The following is an 11,385-nucleotide window of genomic DNA, read 5'->3' on the forward strand; positions in this document are numbered from 1 at the left end:
TGTGCCCATTGTGGTACCAATTTACAGTGAATGGTGTAATTCACTGTAAACAAACTTGCCACTAAAACACAGGAACAACCAAATGCAAATGACTGTGTTCACGGTGCTTTTATTTAACATGTCATTGTGCCAAAAACTAATGCAGGGATGCATTTTGTGCTAAAATGTAATGCAAAATGACGGATTTCTATTTCATGTGATTGAAATCAATTTAATGTAATTTTTCCATATTTCACATAATTACACTGAACTATATATGTGCTTATGTAATTAAAAAAACATAACTTACCTGCATGGTAAAGTCCTGCATTGTGAGGTACCTATAAATAGCCTTCGTGGTACTTTCCTGCACAGTAAACACTACCTGGCAAAGGTGCTACGTGGTGAAGGATGCATTGTAAAGTTGACATACCCAAAATGGCAGTTGGGACAGTCCCACTGCTAAAGAGGGTGCTTCCGCCGCCCGCCATTTTTTAAAACTTAGTAAGCTCTTTGCATAGCAAAACTTTTGAAGTTAAAATATTGAATTACCAAAGTTATGAGGTCTTGAACATGGAACACTCCTACTCAAGAATTGCATGGCACCTTTATTCGAAGATACATCAAGCAATGGCATCCAATAAGTGAGACATTGACAAAAAAAAAGTGAGACATTGGCATGGGTTGATGTAAACTGTGCACTGATATTTATATTACTGAGATAGAGTGCTCCTGTGATGCTCTGTTCTACTGCCAGGCATCACCGCGCGCTCAGTTCTTAGAGAAGGAGGGATGTTAGTAATAGCTCATTCTGAGATCAGCATGGTGACATGTTAAATCTCAATAGAATAGCTGATGAGACCTCTATCTGTTACCTAAATCTATGTGTAAATTGTTACGATCCAATCCAAGAAGACAGCATTGAGGGACATTGTGTCTTTTGCATCTACAAGTTTCACTTGCTACTTGTATAGTACCTGCCCCTTGTCCTAACCCCATCGCCGCGTGGCTAATTCCCCCGCGGCGCAGGGGGGAGGGGGGCCCCACGCGGCGCCGTGGTGCTGATGACAATTTTGGCTCGTCATGCAGCACGGTGGCCGTGTGCTGATGACGAGCTGAGCTCGTCATGGCCACGCCCGCTCAATGGAACGCCCAGCACAGGTAGTTATCCCTGCGTGGGCATTCCGCAGAGGCCATGACGAGCTCAGCTTGTCACCAGCACACGGCCACTGTCTTGCATGACCAGCTGAGCTCGTCATCAGCATGCAAGGTGTTAAGGAGGCTTCCACTATTCCTGCCCATGACATTGCTGTCTTGTGCTTTAGTGAAATCTGTGAAAATGTTTTTGATTTTACTGTGCCACAATAATCAAACGTTTTCCTTGTGTCCCTATATCATTTTTAGCACTGCGTTTCAATCTAACTCGGTGGATTAAACTCTCACCTCTGCAGGTTGCACGTTTATTTTCTCAACACAGTCTTTCGGTCACCAAGAGTTAATTAAATGAACTAGAAGGATACAAAACACATTCCCAAAAGCTCTGTTCAAAGGGCCTTATTTATGAAAAGTGACGCATCGCTGCGTGAAAACAGCGATGCGTCACTTTTCACTGCGCACTCCTTGCGACACCAATGATGCGTCATATTTAATGTATGACGCATCATGTCGCAAGGAGTTACAGCTACGTCAGTATTTCTGACGTATCTGTAAGCGCAAAAGTGACACATTCCTGGAGTGTGTCACAAAAGTGACGCAACTTCAGCAATGCGTCCTTTCACATGGGGAAAGCCCCATGTGAAAGGGATTGCGTCAGTCTTACGCCTGCTGTGAGGCAGGCGCAAGATTTTGACGCAACAGCATCCTAAAAGTGACGCAGTGAAATCTCATAGATTTCACTGCGTCACTATTACGAGGCTTTTTGCGGGGGAACGCCCCCTCTGCATACATTATACCTGACGCAGGTATAATGTGGCGCAGGGGTTTGAAAAGTGATGCATCTACCTATATGCGTCACTTTTTAAATATGGCGCAACAAGGCGCATTTTTTACGCCGCTGGTGCGTCACAAAAAGGGACGCACCGGCGGCTCAAAACTGACGCAAGGCCTCATAAATGAGGCCCAAAGTGCTTATCATAAAAGCACGCGATCCATTTTTTTTAATAACAATATTAAAAATGGCTGTTTCTACCAACCATAAAAGTGTGATGCATTGGTTTCTTGGTTTTACATGTTTTAATGGATTTAAGCCGGTGTCATGTACCTCAACAGTCAGAGCGACACTCACCTCAAGACCAGAATACGGTAATCAAAGATTAAAGCACAAGGGAGTTGTTCAGGAAGTTATTTGCTTACAAAATGCATCCATCCTAGTGGAAGGCACTTCTTGTGAAAAGAGGGGCCTTGGTCGTGGAGGTTGAAACACCACATTAAAAGTGAGTGCGTTAGCATGCATTTACACTTTTATTGTGGCTGCTCAGCAGAGGAAGCTCGGTTAAAAGGTCTCCACTGTCCTCGCATTCTCCAGGTCATGTTTACTTTTCATAAGAATGAAAAGAACCAGAATCAGTATAAATGAACTGATTGTTTAAGCCAAAATAAAACTGGGAATATTTATTTTAGTTTACAAATAAATGTAGATGCAGCACATGAAAGTGTCAAGCAGCTGCTGAACTTCTACCTTGCCGGTCTGTGCCATTGCCAGATCCTGACCCTCTTTGACCTAATTGACTGGTAAATATGTTGAATTGCACCTTCTCCCGGGCTTAAGAATGGAAACTCCCTTCCTGTTACTGCGCGGGCAGACCTTTACACTTTCAAAGAGGAAAGCGCGATTCACCTGCATCCTTTGAGACAGTCCCTTCCACCTGCTGATGCGAGGTGAGGGCTTGCTTTGTCATTCAGGGGATGCAAACGAGGTGCGAAGAAACGCTATCACAGGACAAAGGTCCTAGCCTGACACTCCCAGCCCCAGCCAAGTGGCTTTGACCCCCTGGCACCAGTGTCTGTAGATTTTTGAGAACTGCACTCACTTCACAGAGTCTTACATGCCCACAGCACACAGGCGTAAAGCAAGGTAAATCTTTCACTGAAAAATAAACCTTTTCAAAGCTGCAGCCTTTTAATATTCGTTTTTTGTCTTCATTGCCATTTTATTAATTATACACATAAAAATCCATCATTGTTGTTCATAGTTCCAGATTAATGTTTCACAAACTGCACGACAGAGTACAATTTCTATTGTCTTATTTTCAGTAGTTACAATCCCGTAGTAGTGTGTTGTAACATAAAGCAACCCCACTAAAAGAACCGAAGTGGGCTTCTGAAGTCTTTAATCGGTTGAAGAACTATTTCATGTTCTTTAACTATTGTGAAAGAGCCGGGCCACAGAAGCAAATGCCCATTAAAACACATTTATATTACAATTCGAAATCATTACTTTTTTCCAGAACTAGTAGGAAAACCTATAGCTTTGACCTAAATATACATTTAGATACAAATGTTGACTGCATGCTTATGTCTGTGTGTTTTCATAGGCGGGTCCTTCACAGTCTAATGGTCTTTTTCTTACAAAAAACCCTGCCCTTTATAAGATCACTGCTTAAGCATCATTTCTTTTAGTTAAAAACAGGAATATTAGAATTGTTATATGGTTATAGTGGATTTTCTGCATTTGCCACTTAATCCTTCACCTGCCACACAATCTGCTGAATTAAACAAAAAAATTGTTTCTAGCTCAGTCGGTTCAAAAGTTTAAAAAAATGCAGCGACACGTGTTGCCCATAGTGGAATGCACTTTGCAAAGGTTGACTGGTCACCTTTCTGTTGCTTGTTGCTATGTTCGAGTATTAAACTAATGCCCAGGCAGGGCGAACAAGTTTAAAAATGAAATGCTAATGAAGTAATACAAGGTGTGCCACATCATGCAACATAATTTGCCTATTCATTCCGCATAATTACCTCAAACCTGCCGCAAAATTTGGCCCTCCCCTGCCAAATAATTCCAGTGGGCCCGGTTAAAAGTCTTCCAGGGGACTGACCTCTCCACATCTCATGGTGTTCTTCTCCAAAGTAAATGACATATCATTGTACATTATTAGGCAGTATCCCTGCCTTTGAAATAAATGGTGCATAGCTACTTCTTGTAGTACCAGCTCCCATCATTACCGTTTGATGTAATTTTTAGGCCTTTTCGAAATTTAAATTAAGCTGCGTAATTTATAGAATTTCATGGTACACTTGTTATTCAGAATTCCAGAAATTGTGCCATTTCAAATAAATACGTGCGATTTGTGGCAAACATTGACCGCAAGGGCATGGGAATAATGTGACTCTCCAGAACGTGACCTTCTGTTGATTGTGCCACTAATGTATTTTTGTGCTATGTTTTTACCGCAAAACTCTTTTCGTGCTCACATACAGCAGTAAATAATGGATTTGCAGTTGCATCCTTACACCTGATTTCACCTAATTTTCCTGACATTTTGCATGATTCCGCACAAATGATGCAAATTTCACACACTATCATTTTACACATTTTACATCATCCTTTCTTGTAGATGTTGCCAGATTGATTCCCAAGCCTTCTCTGTTTCCCCCTCTTTTTTAGTATATATACACATAAACCCGACCGTCCCTCTGATAAGGCTTGGGCTGTGTACTGCCTATATGCTTTAGTCATAACTATATTATAATTTGAGTGCCTATCTCTCACAGCTACTGCTACACTCATAGGCACTGCACCCCAAGACAAGATAAGAGCATCTCTCTGGTTACTTATCCATGAATTCAAAACACTTTTGTATAGAATGATTATAAATACAACACTCTGACAGCCACACACGCCCTTATGGTGTAGCATGTTACCTGTCCAAAAAGGAGCTGTGGCACCAGGGCTCGAGTCGGTGTAACACGCGGGTGGACGGCGTCCCCCCACTTATTTTCTCGGGAACTTGATAACTATAAACTGCAACTGAGTGCAAGCCACCTTTCGTGACATCACTTCCTGTTGTGATGTCAGCGTCCCCCCACTTCTTTTTTTAGGACTTGTGCCCTGTGTGGCACCCCACGTGAATCACTGTACAATACAATAGCAGCGCCCAAATCCCTAATGTCAGTAGCAAACTGTTGTTGGCATTTCGTCCCGGCTCTGCCTGGCACCATGTACCTGCTCCAGTAGTGATAGCGGTGTCAATATGCTCCATACTTGGACTTTGGCTACAATGCAGTGGGCTATTCACCAGCTTCAGCTCAGGTGCCACAGTTCCTGCTGCAGTAATGACATATGTACCCCTCTACTCTGTCCTGGGACCAGTTTGCTCTCTGATACTCATTTTCTGGGCCCTGGTAGTAGGTTGCTCTGGGCTCTTCACACCCATACACCCTAATGTGACTCCATGCAAGCTGCATTCTCGTGCTGGGAGCAGTCTGTAAAAGGTTTGTCAAACATCTGAGCCCTGGTGCCACTTAACCTCCTCAATCCTATCTCACAGATGAACTGAGTTTAAGAAAAGTGCTGTTTGGGTATTGCTTTGACATCAGTCACCATTAGCGACCTCTGACCCTGTCACCAGGCAGGTTGCTCCCCTCACTGCCACGCAGCCCCCTGTGTGACCTGTGATCCGCTCGTGCTGGCCCGCCTACATCGCGGCTGAGTCTGTTTCTGCTGCTGTTTTTGGTTTGTTTCTTTAAGTGCCCATCCTGGTTTTCTGTACACCTGTGCCCACTGTACACCTGTGCCAGCCTGCTGCTGTTTTTGGTTTGTTTTTAGGTGCCCATCCTTGTTTTCTGTACCCCTGTGCCCGCTGCCCCTGTGCCACCTCTCCTTTTTTCCCCGCCGTTTTTTCCCGCCGCTGCGTCCCTGTGGCCCCGCCCCCTGTCCCCTATTGGCCACCCCGCTCCCACCTCCCAGCTGCTCCTCCCTCCCTCTCACGCTCATATGGAGGCCGCGCAGAAGGCGCGCCAAAGGCAAGCCCGTCTGCGCCCGTCCGCGCCTGGACCGCACCCAGTGCCAGAACCCCTGGACCCGGCGCCCCCGCATTGCCAGACTGCACTACGACTCCAACACCCTCCACGCACTCAAAACCGGATGAGACCACCCCTGCTACCGGGCCACCCCGAAGCGCACCCAAGGGCCCTTCGCCTGCCGGAACTGCAGATTCACCAGCATCCAGACCACCAGACCACCAACCAGAGAACCCAACCACCTCCGCTGCATCCTCCTCAACACCCGCTCCGCTCGCAAGCACGCCATTGAACTCTGGGACCTCCTAGACTCTACCGCCCCGACGTGGCCTTCCTGACGGAGACCTGGCTGAACGCCACCTTGGCACCAGACATCGCCATAGCCATCCCAGAGTGCTACAAGAACACCCGCAGAGACCGCACCAACAGAGTTGGAGGGGGAATCGCCATCATCCAGAAGGACACCCTCAGAGTCTCGACCAACACCGATGACACCCTCACAACTGCCGAGCACATGCACTTCCAGATCCACACCGACCCCAATACGACCCTCCGAGGAACACTCGTCTACAGACCACCCAGACCAAGACCACAGTTCAGCGACACCATCGTCGACCTCATCAGCACCCACGTCCTTGCGTCCACGGACTACATCCTCCTCGGGGACCTAAACTTCCACGTCGAGAATAACAACGACGCCAACTCCACCGCCCTGATAGACAACCTCCCCAACCTCGGACTCAAACAGCTCATGACAACACCCACCCACGCCACCGGACACACGCTGGACCCCATCTTCTCCACAAGCCCCCACGTCTCCTTCAACCACACCCCCGAACCCCACTGGACCGACCACGGATGCGTCCACTTCACCTTCAGGAAACCCACCACACACCACCGCACCCAACAGCTGCCACGCCGCTGCTGGGGCAAGGTCACCAAGGACCAACTGACTACCACCCTTGCCCTGAGACCACCCGCCGACCCCACCGACCCAGACACCGCCGCGATGAACCTCAAACAGTGGATCAACGACAGCTCCAACACCCTCGCCCTTCTCAAGGCCTCCACAACCAACCACACCAACAAGAAAGCTGCCTGGTTCACCGAAGACCTCCGGACATCCAAACGCACCTGCCGGAAACTGGAGAAGAAATGGCTCCAAGACCGAACATCAGACAGCCACACAGCCCACAAAAACGCCACCCGCAGATACCACCAACTCATCAGGACCACCAAGAGGACCGCCTTCAAGGACCGCCTAGACAACAATGCACACAACACCAAAGAGCTCTTCAGCATCATGAAAGAACTCTCCAACCCCAGCTCCAACACCAACGACATACCACCATCATACGACCTGTGTGACTCCCTGGCCACCTTCTTTCACCGCAAGATCACCGACATCCACGACAGCTTCAACTCCGAGACCCCCGAGACCCCCGCACCCACCACCGAGTCCACCACCCCCGCGAACACTACCCACACCAGCCACCTGACCGCCTGGTCCAACGTCCGCGACAAAGACACCATCAAAACCATGAACTCCATCCACTCCGGATCCCCATCCGACCCCTGTCCTCACCACGTCTTCAACAAAGCCAGCACAACCATCGCGCCCCACCTCTGGAAAACAATCAACAATTCCTTCGAGACAGCAACCTTCCCGGAAAGCTGGAAGCACGCCGAGATCAACGCCCTTCTGAAGAAGCCCAAGGCGGACCTCAAGAACTTCCGACCCATCTCTCTGCTCCCGTTCATGGCAAAAGTTACAGAGAAGATTGTCAACAAACAGCTAACCCGCTACCTAGAAGACAACAACATCCTGGACCCTTTCCAATCCATTTTTTGCAGCAACTACAGCACCGAGACTGCCTTCATCGCCGCCACTGACGACATCAGGACAAAGTAGAAACAGCCGCCCTCATCCTCCTGGACCCATCAGCAGCCTTTGACACAGTCTGCCACCGCACCCTATCAGCACGCCTCCATGACGCCGGAATTCAAGAGAAGGCCCTGGCCTGGACCACATCCTTCCTCTCCGGCAGAACCCAGAGCGTCCGCCTCCCACCCTTCCGCTCAAAAACCACCGAGATCATCTACGGCGTCCCACAGGGATCCTCCCTCAGCCCCGACGCTGTTCAATATCTACATGGCACCGCTCGCCCACGTCGCACGACAACATAACCTCAACATCATCTCCTACGCCGACGACACCCAGCTGATCATATCCCTCACTGAAGACCCCCACACCGCCAGAGCCAAACTCCACAGAGGAATGAAGGCCGTAGCCGACTGGATGAAGGACAGCAAACTGAAGCTGAATTCAGACAAGACGGAGGTCCTCATTCTCGGACCCACCCCATCAGCCGGGGATGACTCTTGGTGGCCCACATCACTAGGCACAGCCCCGGAACCCACAGACCACGCACGCAAACTGGGGTCATCCTCGACTCCACCCTCTCCATGACCAGGCAAGTCAACGCCGTCTCTGCATCCTGCTTCAACACCCTCCGAATGCTCCACAGGATCTTCAAATTGATCCCTTCCGACACGAGATAAACCGTCACCCAGGCCCTCGTCACCAGCAGATTCGAATACGGGAACGCCCTCTACTCAGGAACAACAACCAAGCTCCTGAGACGACTACAGCGAATACAGAACGCCTCGGCATGTCTGATCCTCGACGTCCCCCGACGCAGCCACATCACCCCCCACCTGAGAGGCCTGCACTGGCTCCCCGTCAACTAGAGGGTCACCTTCAAACTCCTCATCCACGCACACAAAGCACTACACAACACCGGACCTACATACCTCAACAACGGACTCAGCTTCCACATCCCCACCCGAAGCCTCCGCTCAGCCAGCCTCGCCCTCGCCACAGTTCATCGTATCCGAAAAACCACAGCCGGCGGCCGATCCTTCTCCTACCTTGCCGCCAAGACCTGGAACACTCTCCCTACCAGCCTACGACGGACTCAGGACCTGCTGGCCTTCAGAAGACTTCTCAAGACCTGGCTCTTCAATCAGTAGCGCCCCACACCCCCCCCCTCCCAGCGCCTTGAGACCCCCACGGGTATGTAGCGCGCTTTAGAAATGCATTGATTGATTGATTGATTAGATTATCATTGAAAGTTTGCATGGCAGATCAAGGGGTGGTTTCACTGACATTCTTCTCCTTGTATCTGAATATACCCTCATAGATGTCCCGATCAAATTTGGTGTACGTAAAAGTTGGGTAATTGGTTTTCCTGAAACTACATATAATTACACAATATGCAAATCCAGCATTTAGCATTATATTTTAGTGCAAAATGCTTTTTCGTGCAAAAAATAAAAGTTCCCCGAACAACAACTGCTGGCGCTCTAGTTGTTTGACAAGCTCCCATGTTCACAAAATATGATTTTGGTATGAAAGGGGTATAATTACATGGTGTGGTATTATGAAGTAATTTCAGACATGAATTTCACATAATAAGTATAACTTGAAATTCCCAAAAATATGGGAAATTACACCAGCGAACTGAAAATGTCACCCAGGCCTAGAGTAAAATAAAAAAGATGCAATTACAGACATCAGGAACATTCTCTTATGCCAAGATTCATTCAAAGAGGATGAGTAGGAGGCTGAGGTTAGGTTGCAGTCCTGCATCATGGAATCTTACTTCCTAGGTAGTACTACAAGGAATGAAGATTCATCCCTCGATTTGTAGACCAAGAAGTAAATTCAGGGCCTGAAACGCATGAGTTAGTAAATATTTTAGAAATTAAGAGCCTTATTACAATGAGGTTCAGACCGCAACCAACTGCTTGTCGGTTGCGGTCCAAACCGCATCGATTGCTGCGGTCCAACTGAAGCATTATAACTCCAATTAAAATATGTAAATGTACAGGAATTTATATAGCGCAAATCACCAAGCGGTTTCTAAGCGCTTGCTTAGGGAACCCGTCCTGGTATTCCCCTGTGAGATAACCCCGGCAGGGTATCCGCAAGGTGAAAGCCAGGCATCCCGCCACGAGGGGCCGTTGTGGAGATTAAGCAAGCTATTGCCCAGAGTCGCAGAGTGTGAACCCGTGAATCGAGTAGGCACCGGAGCGAGAATTGTCGAGTCCATGGACATTTTAGGACTCAAGACCCCACCGAGCCGGGAATTGAACCCTGGTCCTGGGCTGACCTCTGCTTCCAGGTCTGTCTCCTCTAACCAGTGAGCCACACTTCTTCAAAAAGAAGTATGGAAAGTGTTACACTTGAAAGGTATTATATTTACTGCTCCTACTCAACATAAACAAACTCATTGAAAATATTAGACTTCAGACTCCAGTCTGAGCCACAGTACAGAAAGGTTTGGATTTCGCAAAGGTTAGACTTCCTATTCCTACTCTTATTTAAGCAGCATAAGGAAACAAATTGGACCTCAGGGAGGATACATTTACTATTTCTCTGCAATCTAAGCAGCAGTATGGAAAGTATTGGACTTCAGAAGGGTTGGAATTAGTATCCCCACTCTGATCTAGGCAACAGTAGAGTTACTCTTTCCACTCCAGTCTAAGCAACTGTAGGGAAAGTGTTGGACTTGGACAGGCCAGATTTGCTACTCCCACTACTATTTAAGTAACAGTAGGGAAAGTCTTAGACTGCAGAGCGGTTCAGTTTACTATTTCTACTTCAGTCCAAGCACCAGTAGGGAAGGTGTTGAACTTCAGAGCAGTCAAATGTACTGTTCCCATTCCACCCTAAGCAAAAGTAGGAAAACTGTTGAATTTTGGAGGGGTTAGATTACTATTCCCACTGCAATGTAAGCAAAGCTGGGAAAGTGTTGGACTTCAGAGGAATTAGATTTACTAGTCCCACCCCTATATATATACAACAGAAGGAAAAACATTGGTCTTTAAAGGGTTAGATTTAATACTCTCACTCCATCCTAAGTAACAGTATAAAAAGCGTTGGACTTTGAAAGAGTTAATTTTACTATCCCCGCTCTAATTAAGCAACAATAAGGAAAGCATTGGAATTGGATTGGCTAAATATACTATTCCCACTCCAATCTGTGCAACATTAGGGAAAGTGTTGGACTTCAGGAAGGTTACATATACCAATCCTACAGTCATTAAAAAATATTTAAATATCTAAAAACATAAAAGGATTAACCCTATTTAAAGTAAAAAATATATTTTGTAACAATTTAAATAAGATGCTAAATGTATCATAAAAATACAAAAAATGTATGAACAAATGAAATATTGAAATAAACATATAGAATTTGCTTCTCTAGCTTCTACTGAAAAAAAATGCAAACAAAAAGATAAATTGAATTATAAATAATAAAATAATAAAATGTAAATTAAAATAAATAAAAAGAAGCATACAAATGATAAATATAATATGCACTTGTTTTTAAATATTACCAATTATTTCTTACATGTGGGCTGATTACGATGTTGGTC

This window comes from Lissotriton helveticus, chromosome 7 (assembly GCF_964261635.1).
Source record: "Lissotriton helveticus chromosome 7, aLisHel1.1, whole genome shotgun sequence".
In the NCBI taxonomy this organism is placed as follows: Eukaryota; Metazoa; Chordata; class Amphibia; order Caudata; family Salamandridae; genus Lissotriton; species Lissotriton helveticus.